This window comes from Saccopteryx leptura, chromosome 2 (assembly GCF_036850995.1).
Source record: "Saccopteryx leptura isolate mSacLep1 chromosome 2, mSacLep1_pri_phased_curated, whole genome shotgun sequence".
In the NCBI taxonomy this organism is placed as follows: domain Eukaryota; kingdom Metazoa; phylum Chordata; class Mammalia; order Chiroptera; family Emballonuridae; genus Saccopteryx; species Saccopteryx leptura.
The window spans coordinates 226,981,185-226,991,572 of record NC_089504.1 but is presented as its reverse complement, the minus strand read 5'-3'; positions in this window follow the sequence as shown (position 1 = coordinate 226,991,572).

Here is a 10,388-nt window from a genome sequence, read left to right as displayed (position 1 = left end):
CTCAGGGGGCCGCATGTGGCCCGCGGGCCGTAGTTTGGGGACCCCTGATTTATAGGATTTCAAAAAACAACATTTCAGCAAGTGTCTGAATATGAGTTTCCCCAGGATCTCACTGACTTCCTTGCTCTCTCACCCAATCCTGCTACTTGTCAAGTCAGTGAAAAGTGTTGATTGCTGCTCACTTGCTCACTTCCTGTGGAGCGGCGTTTAACCTCTGCCGCAGTGCCCTGAGTGTTGGCCTCACCATTTTATTGATGGACAAAATAATGGTTAGCTCAGCCAACCAACAGTCAATTTACAGGAAAGGTTGCTGCCATCGTATCAACGTCAACTCTCACAATCACACCTGTTGGTGATTGTACTGTATATTTTTATTTTCCCTTTGGTTGAGCTGTGATATGGGTCACGAGGAGTGGCAAGAATCTTTGAAGAAAAACAGAATCTTTAAAAATATATATTGAGTATTAAAATGTACAATATTTAAAAGAAAACACAAATATATCCATAAATGTGATATTCTAGAAGAAAAAACATGAGGATCTTCATGACCTACCTGGTAGTAAAAATTATTCTTAAAACATTTCCCAGCCAGTACCTGTAGGAAGAGAGTCCTGAAAGCTTTCATGGAGGTGGGGGGGGGGGGGGAGTCACACATACAAAAAAGAAAGAGATCAGAATGGCATTAGTGGCCCTGGCCGGTCGGCTCAGTGGTAGAGCGTCGGCCTGGCGTGCGGGAGTCCTGGGTTCGATTCCCGGCCAGGGCACACAGGGGAAGCGCCCATCTGCTTCTCCACCCCTCCCCCTCTCCTTCCTCTCTGTCTCTCTCTTCCCTTCCCGCAGCCAAGGCTCCATTGGAGCAAAGATGGCCCGGGTGCTCGGGATGGCTCCTCAGCCTCTGCCCCAGGCACTGGAGTGGCTCTGGTCGCAACAGAGCGACGCCCCAGAGGGGCAGAGCATCGCCCCCTGGTGGGCAGAGCGTCGCCCCCTGGTGGGTGTGCCGGGTGGATCCCAGTCGGGCGCATGCGGGAGTCTGTCTGACTGTCTCTCCCCGTTTCCAGCTTCAGAAAAATACAAAACAAAAAAAAAAAAGAATAGCATTAGTTGTCTCAAAAGCAAAACTGAAAGCCAGAAGAAAATGAAACAACATTTTCAGTAAAATTAAAGAAAATGCTTTTTAACCTAGAAAACCAGTCAATACTTAAACTGGGTAAAAGAAACACATCTTCAGAAACGCAGGATCTCAGAAGTTGACCTCAAGACCCACTAGCTCAGAAAAATCACAGAAGGATGTGCTTCAGCAGAAAGTCAGAGATCCGAACACCAGTCCAGATGATGGTGATGACAGAGAGGAGGGGTGAGGCTGCGCAGCTGTCCTCAGGTTGGACAGACAGCTCCAGGAGGGATGTTTCTGGGAGGAGATGGAACTGATGGGTCCTGCTACATGTGTGTGCAGACCACCAGTGAATTCTGCCAAAGAGATTAGAGAGGGCATCTTACAGTCAGTTTACGCAGTTATTAATTCCTGGGATGGAACTGCTATTCTAATACACCATGGATTTAGGATAAATATTTTTAGGTGCCTGACCTATGGTGGCGTAGTGGATAAAGCATCGACCTGGAACTCTGAGGTTGCTGGTTTGAAATCCTGAGCTTGCCTGGTCAAGGAACATATGGGAGTTGATGCTTCCTGTTCCTCCCCCCTTCTCTCTCTCTAAAAATGAATAAATAAAACCTATATAAAAAAATTGCTAAAAAAATATTTTCAGTCATGTTGGTGTTAATATACTGCTGTGGTATTAACCGTGTGGGTAGGTGGAGAGAGAAGTGTGTATGTCTTGGATGAACACTATATTTTGTTAAATCTTTGTGTTGCATAATCTGAAGCCAATAAATGATGTCTAAGATTGCAAAAACAAAAGAATGTAGGAGCCTGATTAGGCGGTGGCACAGTGGATAGAGCGTCGGACTGGGATGCCGAGGACCCAGGTTCGAGACCCCCAGGTCGCCAGCTTGAGCACGATTCACCTGGTTTGAGCAAAAGCTCACCAGCTTGGACCCAAGGTCACTGGCTCAAGCAAGGGGTTACTCGGTCTGCTGAAGGCCCAATCAAGGCACATATGAGAAAGCAATCAATGAACAACTAAGGTGTTGCAACAAAAAACTAATGATTGATGCTTCTCATCTCTCTCCGTTCCTGTCTGTCTGTCCCTATCTATCCCTCTCTCTGTCTCTCTCTCTGTCCCTGAAAAACAAGAATGTAGGATATAATTATGTTGAAATGACTAAATATGAAAAAAATGTCTAAAGTATTTGAAAATGGTTGGCACTGGGTAGAAGAAATGGGAGGCAGGAAGGGATAAGTCTGGGAGGCAGGAAGGGATAAGTCAGGAAGCTATGGGGTTTTTTTGCTGGTTTCTTTTTTTTTTTTTTTTTTTTTTTTTTGGTACAAGTGTCTTTTGAAGTAGCCATTTAATGCTTTAGTCATTTTAATGGTTTACTAATAATTATAGAAGATAATTTCCACTAGCAAAAAGTGCTATAAACACAATAATTGAATAAGGGGCTTCGGGAAAGGTCTCTTCAGAGTTGAGAAAGAAAGAGTTTACATAATTGCAATGGTCTTGGCATTGGATGATCATGTGTCCTGAACCTTAGAAATATTTCTGACCTTTGATTTAGTATCTTGGCTCTAATTAGACTCTAAAGCAAAGAAATTATTCAAGACGGAAGAGTGATTATGGAGTGATGTTCATTAAAATACCATTTCAAGCGGTGGGTGTTTGAAAACATCTTAAATATGTAAAACAGAGGTTAAATAAATGAACTATGATAAATTTATGTAGAAAGATATAATGCATTCATTTTTAAATAATGTTTAATTACCTAGAAGACTGATCAAAACACAGCACGAAGACTAAAAAAATTATTTTACTTTCAGTCACTAAGAAAATCATATTAGTTATTTATGATTAATAGCTAATATTTAGGTTCTTCCTTACATTTTTTATTTTCTGTAAATTTTGCCATGAACTATTATTCATATAATATCTTTTACTTTTCTGCAAAAGTAAATCAGAATGCAGATTCATCTAACCTTTTCCTGTGGGGCTCAATATCTTTCAGCCTTTTCTGTCTGTTGCTTTTCTCTAGACTATTCTTCAGTTCCCCATATTTTTAATAAAATTTAGATCATGGCTCTGGCCAGTGATTCAGTAGATAGAGTGTCTGCTTGGCATGTGAAAATCCCAAGTTTGGTCCCCAGTCAGGGCACACAGGAGAAGCAACCATCTGATTCTCTCCCCTTTCTTCTTTCCCTTCTCTCCCTCTTCCCCTCCCATAGCCAGTGGCTCAACTGATTTAAGCATGGCCCCAGGTGCTGGGGATAGCTTAACTGGTCTGAGCATGTCAGCCTCAGGTGCTAAAAATAGTTCAGTACTGCAGCATCGGCCCCAGACCAGATTGCTGGGTAGATCCTGGTTGGGGTACATGCGGGAGTGCGCCTCACTGTCTCCCTTCCTCTCACCTAAAAAAATAAAAAGAAATTCAGATCATAAAAAAGAATCAATATTCTAATAAGAATTTGGATAATGCCAGGCAACAGAAGGATGAATTGTCACCTCCTATGTACCACTCTCCTATTAACTCACATGTATCAAGTTCTTCTTTAATTCTACATTACATGTCAACTCATTCCCAGTGGGTGACTTACTTGGTGTCCTAAGGCATGTTTCTCCATCTTCTTCCTAGCACTGTCCCTCCCATTCCAACTTTCATATTTGATTGTCACTTAAGTGTAAGTCCCCTTTAAAATCTATTCCTGATCTTCAAGGTCTAAGAATACCACTCAATTTAATGATACTGGAAAAATGTCGTGAACATGTCCATTTTTCTGTCTAGATTGGCATTTCTTAAAAAGTGATTCTGGGCACTGGTGGGTTGACTCAGTGGTAGAGTGTTGGCCTGGGATGTGGATGTCCTGGGATGTGGATGTCCTGGGATGTGGATGTCCTGGCTTTGATTCCCGGTCAGGGAACACAGGAGAAGCAACTATCCTCTTCTCCACCCTCCCCCCTTCTCTCTCTCTCTCTCTCTCTCTCTCTCTCTCTCTCTCTCTCTTCTCCTTCCACAGCCATGGCTCAAATTGACTTGAGCAAGTTGGCCTTGGGCACTGAGGATGGCTCTATGGCCTCTGCCACAGATGCTAAGAAGAGCTCAGTTGCTAAGCAATGGAGCAATGGTCCTAGATGGGCAGAGCATTGCCCCCTAGTGGGCTTGCCAGGTGGATTCCAGTCGGGGTGCATGCAGGAATCTGTCTCTCTGCCTCCCTTCTTCTCACTAAAATAAAAAATAATAAATAAATATTTATTAAAAAGTGATTCTGATACCATCTGCTTCATAATCATTTGGTTCCAGTGAAAAATGCAGAAGAGTGGGCTGTGCCTCCGACTACTGACCCTGACCTAATGGAAACAGAACCCTGAAACATGTATTCTATAACATCTGGGCTAGAATTTTTAAGCATGCTTAAGTCAGAAAGCCAGCGTATCATAAAATAAATTTCACACATTTTATCTGTCTGTCAAAGTTGATAAGACACTTTGACAAACATCCTGGTCCTCTGTCCCACATTTCTTCTCTTTCAATGGCTAGACCAGTCAACCACCTCCTCCGGATATTGCTCTTAGCCAGAGACAGAGTCAAGAAGCTTAGCAAACTCCATAAAGGACATATGTAAAGAAGACTAAAGGTTAGACATCACATAATTCCATTTATATAAGGTCTACCGAAAGTTCTGTCCATTTCTATCACAAGTTTCGACACGTAAGCACATGTTTATTTGGCGCATGTGTGCCTCTCTATTTTTATCACTTAATGTATACATACTGATGTAGCAAATTAACTAAAACAAAGTTGATTCACGTTAGTCTTATGTATGAAGCGATAGTGTACCCGTGGCTACTGATAAAGTTCATTTACGCCACTGTAATTTTTACGAATTTCAACAAGGAAGAAATGCTACAGAAGCATGTCTGTACATTCACCATATTCCCCAGACTTAGCACCCTCTGACTATCACTTGTTTTTGTCCTTTCAAAATTTTTTGAAAGGGCAAAAAATTCAAAAATGAAGAAGATATCAAACAAGCACTGGTTCAATTTTTTGCATCAAAAGATAAAACATTTTTCAAAAATGGGATATATAAATTGCCCTCATGCTGGCAAGAAATCATTAGTAATAATGGCAATATATTATTTAATAAAGTTTATTGATGGTAAGAAAAATTTGTATTTTGTTTTATTCCAAAAACGGACAGAACTTTCCAGTAGACCTTAGACAACCTTCTCAAATACAGCACTGTAGGGAAGGAAAACAGATCAGTGGTTGTCAGAAATTAAGGGCAAGCCTGACCAGGTGGTGGCAAAATGGATAGAGTGTCGGCCTGGGACACTGAGGATCCAGGTTCAAAACAATGAGGTCGCCAGCTTGACCATGGGCCCATCTGGCTTGAGTGTGAATACACTAGCTTGAGTACTGGGTCACTGGCTTGAGCATGGGATCATAGACATGACCCCATGGTCGCTGGCTTGAGCCCAAAGGTCTCTCTGGCTTGAAGCCCAAGGTTGCTGGCTTGAGGAAGGGGTCACTGGCTCAGCTACAGCCCCCCTTGTCAAGGCACATATGAAAAAGCAATCAATGAACAACTAAGGTGCTACAATGAAGATCTGATGCTTCTCATTTCTCTCCCTTTCTGTCCGTCTCTCTCTCTTACACACACATAAACACACGTGCACAAACACACGCACATGTGCTTAAGAAAAAAAAAGAATTAAGGACTTAGTGTGACCAAAGTAAAACATAGCATGTGACAGTGTTTTGAGGTAACAGAAATGTGGTTACACAGATACATACATGTTTTGAAGGACATACACAACTTTATGTTGATTTTTAAAAAAAAAAAACTTGTTAAATTCTGTTCTGTTGGAGAATTTCTCTACAGGCATAAAAATCCTCCCTTTGTTTGGATGGTCCAGATGGTCACCCCTTGTGAAATGACATGTTTCAGGAGCTTCTTTAAAGGCATGTCTCATTGTTCTGCTACCTGAAAAAATGCCTTCTTCTAGGTTTTGCTTTGATGTTGCCACTGGCTTGCACTGAAGGAGATTATAAGAAATAGACATTAGAAACTCATTATAATGTTAATTATTGAAGTGTTCTTAAAGTGGTGTTTAATAATAATATGATTTATTATGTATATACATATTATTTAGCATCAGCAACTAATTTGAAGCAAGATCAGGAATGCACAGAGTTAGGAACCCAGGGGGATGTAATTACTCTTCCAGGGACGTTGGTTTCTGCTCAGGTTTGATCCCCTAAAGTAGTGGATTCTTCTGCCTTTGGTCTTCTATGCCCATTTTGCAAAGGTCAAGTTTAGTGATTCAGGAATACACCACAACTCGCTGTAGCAAACTTCACCTATCTTAACCTTTTATATTTAAAAGAGTTAAAAGTGCATTTCACATCTTGCTTCATGTAGTCAGTGGAGAATGCCCAAGGGAATAATCTTTCCTTAGCCTTCTGTGTGAGGCCAATGCAGCCCGCCATCACTGGGATTTATTTTAACTTGTGGCTTTGTCCCCTTTTAGTGATGGTTCAACCACTAAAGTTGTAAACAGACAGAAGAGATTAGGCACTAAACAAAAAGCTTCTGAAAACAGAGTATGATTAACACAAAGGGATGTGAATTTTAAGATAGCCTCTGTGCACGAACTCCTCTAGTTGGCATTGGAAACATGGAGCCGGAATAAACACAATAGGAATCTGGAAAGTATTCTGTAAAAGCTAAGCACCGTTCATTGAGACACCTAACACACACCAGACATTGGAGAGGTTAGAGCTGGTTTTAATATACGAATTTTTTACTCACGAGTATAAATCTGAACAGGGAGAATCTTAGGAGAGTCCACACAGAACCACCAAAGACTGTTTACATTTTCCTTAAATCGATATCCTTTTAGTAGAGAGCATGCTTGAAATAGCAAAGTATTATCTTCACTGAAAAATGCAGTAAGAAGCTGTATCCACAAAAAAAATCAACAGAAATGAATAAAATTGAGCATCATATTCAAAGGCTAATTGAGCATATTTATGAGACTACTGAACCAGAATTTAAGAGAACCATGAACATCAAAGAAGTTGGAGAATTTAAAATAAGATCTAGTGTTTTATCAAGAAAAATTAAGATCACCGTCAAAGTTCAGTCTGCAAAGTCCACGATCACTCTACTTTGCATAGTTTACATGAATCTGAAAACCACATTGTATCTTCCAAATTGCTGCGGAAACATTACTGCTTCAAGCTCGCTTTCTGGCCACATATCTTCTGATAACGTCCATGCAGTTAGAAGTTGATTACTAGAGGCCGGATGTTGTTAGTCTGACCCTCGACAGTAACACCACAGTCTGTGCTTCAGTTGCAAAGCTTAGAAGAAGAGGCAGCTACCTTTCCAAGTTTGTGAAGTTTTGTGACGCTTTAATAAAATAACACAGATGCACATACAGTGGAATCATTAAGGTGCAATATAAACACAAGTTAAAATCTTTTTTTTTTTTTTTTTTTTTTTTGCTTATTACAAATCTAACTCTTAAAAGTGGTTAAGCAGTGTTATTCTATATTAACTTAACAAACCAACACACTCACTGTTCTAGATGTTTTCACAGGGACAGCCCACATCAGCGTCTGTGATGGTTCATTGAAGCGCCTACTGCTGACTCCGCTGGTCTGGAGTAGGGGGTGGGAGGGTTAAGGGCTTGACAACCTTCTTTCCTAAAATTTTCCCAGCTGATGCCGATGCTGCTGGCCTAGAAACCACACATTAGAAAACACGGCTCCAGAAATCAGATAAAATTAAAGTGAATGGCAGGACATACAAATGCATGCTCATAACTACACGCATTAATCTAGTGAATAGATTTTTAACTGAATTTCAAACTAAGCTAATGTGTGATGTGTACTTCAATACAGACATATTATTTGGGACCTAAAGTCAATCTGTTTGATTTTATTACTGGACTTTAGATATTAACATGTAAATCAAATCGACCCGGACATCACTAAATCCCCATTTTAGATAGCCCGGATATTAGGGGCTATCATAATCTTTCGGTAATATATATAAATCAATCTTCATTTTACTGAATTTAAAACAATGGAGTTTTGTTTTTGTTTTTGTAAATGTGATTAAAAATATGACCACCATAAATATATTTAAACAACAACCACCACAAAAAAAGATATTCAAGCCACATGCCCTATGTCCACTCAGATACATCTCTGAGGAGAAAACGTATCCTCAAGATGCTAAACCACCCACAAGTGTGTTAGAGCAGAACATATTTCAGATAAGAATCCCACGCCTGAGTTATAAACTTCTGGAGAGGTTCAAGGACTTGTACCTGAAGGTGGTAGTTGTTGAAGTGAAGTTGATGTAGTGTATGCAGAGCTGGACTTGGACCAGCAGCATTTTGGGACTCACAGTAGGGTAGAATCAGACTAAAATCAAAAGGACAAAATGTCCCAGAAGGTCTCAGATTCTCAGGTCAGTATCTTTTATGGACCAGTGGTGGGTAACTTTCACAGCCACAACCCAGACAGCAGCCCACAGGTAAGAAGGTGCTGCCACACACCCATAGTCTGTACTGTGCCCAGAGAGTACCCATAACTTCCCCAAGAGCCAGTTAGGTTGACGTTGTCAGGGGAGAAGAAGTCATAATACTTTGCCCAGGATCGGGCAACTGGGCCGCCGGCTGCAGCAAATAATAGCATCCTTCTTCCTCTGTGACTTCTATCAGCTCAGCGGAGGGATATGACAAAGAAATGTACCTCCTTCAGTCTTTACAACAGCATTAATATCCTCAGGAGTCTCCTACATCTCACTGGAAAAAGGAGAAGTGATACTCATGATGATGGAAGGACGTATGAGCTTGATTACCTGCCAAAGTCAAAGGAAGGATTCTTCATGGGTGTTGTCCCTGTAATGAGACGTTACCGCCGTGTATTCAAAGTCCTTGGTTCAATCAGTTTTCAGAGTTCTCAATAGCAAAAACCTTGCCAGTGGCAACACCAAACATGCATTTACTAAACCGTCTCATGCTTCATAAAGCGCTCTACTAGGATTTGAGGTGGAGAGATTAAAGAGCTGGTAGATCTAACAAACCTTTAAAACTAGAAGCCAAGGCAAAACCAAGCCTACCATCAGCATAAATACGCGCGGCTAACTGCCATAATTACAAAACATTGAGTGGACACAATGGAGCAGAAATGCTGGCAGGAGGACATAGATCAAATGGTCCGGGTGACAAAACTGTAAGATTGATGTTAGGACCAAGGAGAGTGCAGCTTAGCCCTCGGGTGACCGGGGACAGGTTCTCCGTGTATCATAAATCACAGAAACGAAATGTGAATGTAGACACAGAGCACTGAGAGCTGAGATGTGTTGATAAATTACTAATGATCCTTGTTAAGACAGAAGGGTGACTTTATTCAAGGATGGTGGGGGCAGCGGTTGCTACAAGTGCAGCAGAATGGACTTTGTAATAGTGGAGAGAGATTGGGCTCAATTCCGAACACAAGGAAAAGGGGGGGGGGGGGGTTATAGCCGAGGAGCAGGGTGAGAGTCAGTGAGTGGGGAAGGGTTGGTGTCTAACAGGAACCTCGGTGAAGGCAGGCGGGAGTCATCTGTCATTACCTAGAAGACAGTGGAAGATGAGGAACCTGATCACATAGGTACCCAGGGTGATCGGATATGGGACGGAAGTTCTGGTATGACTGACTTAGCAGGTTCCTCACTAAAATCAGACAATGCAGAGACACAGGTGGAAGTCAGAGCCTGCTGAGAAGAGCTCAGGGGAGCCTGACTTGAGTCTGGTCAGGGAGAAAATTTCTGCCCTTCCCTCCTCCCCCCTTCATTCCTGGTCTTCTGTCTTTGCATTCTACTCATCACTCCAAGGCAAAAACACCAAATCATCTTTGACATTTACAAAGACTTGTACTGAAAAATACTCCGTATTTGATATCTCTAAAATGCTAAGAGGCAGAGTTGAATGCGTGCCATGGGAGAGCTGGCAGTGGGGATCACTGCAGGGAGGTATTGCTCCATCTTCTCAGGGTCCTGGTCACAGGGCCCCATCACCCCCGTCTATCTGCGGACTATGTTTCTGGGCACAAAGTCCACACATTCAGGAACTCTCTCCTGAGTGTCAGAAAAACCCAAACCGTATAATGCCATCTTCAGACCTGAACAAATGACTTTCCAAGGCTCTCACTGCCACCATGAGGGAGTCTTTATTTTAATTTTAAAAAACACAGTATTCTGTGTTTTCCTCTAT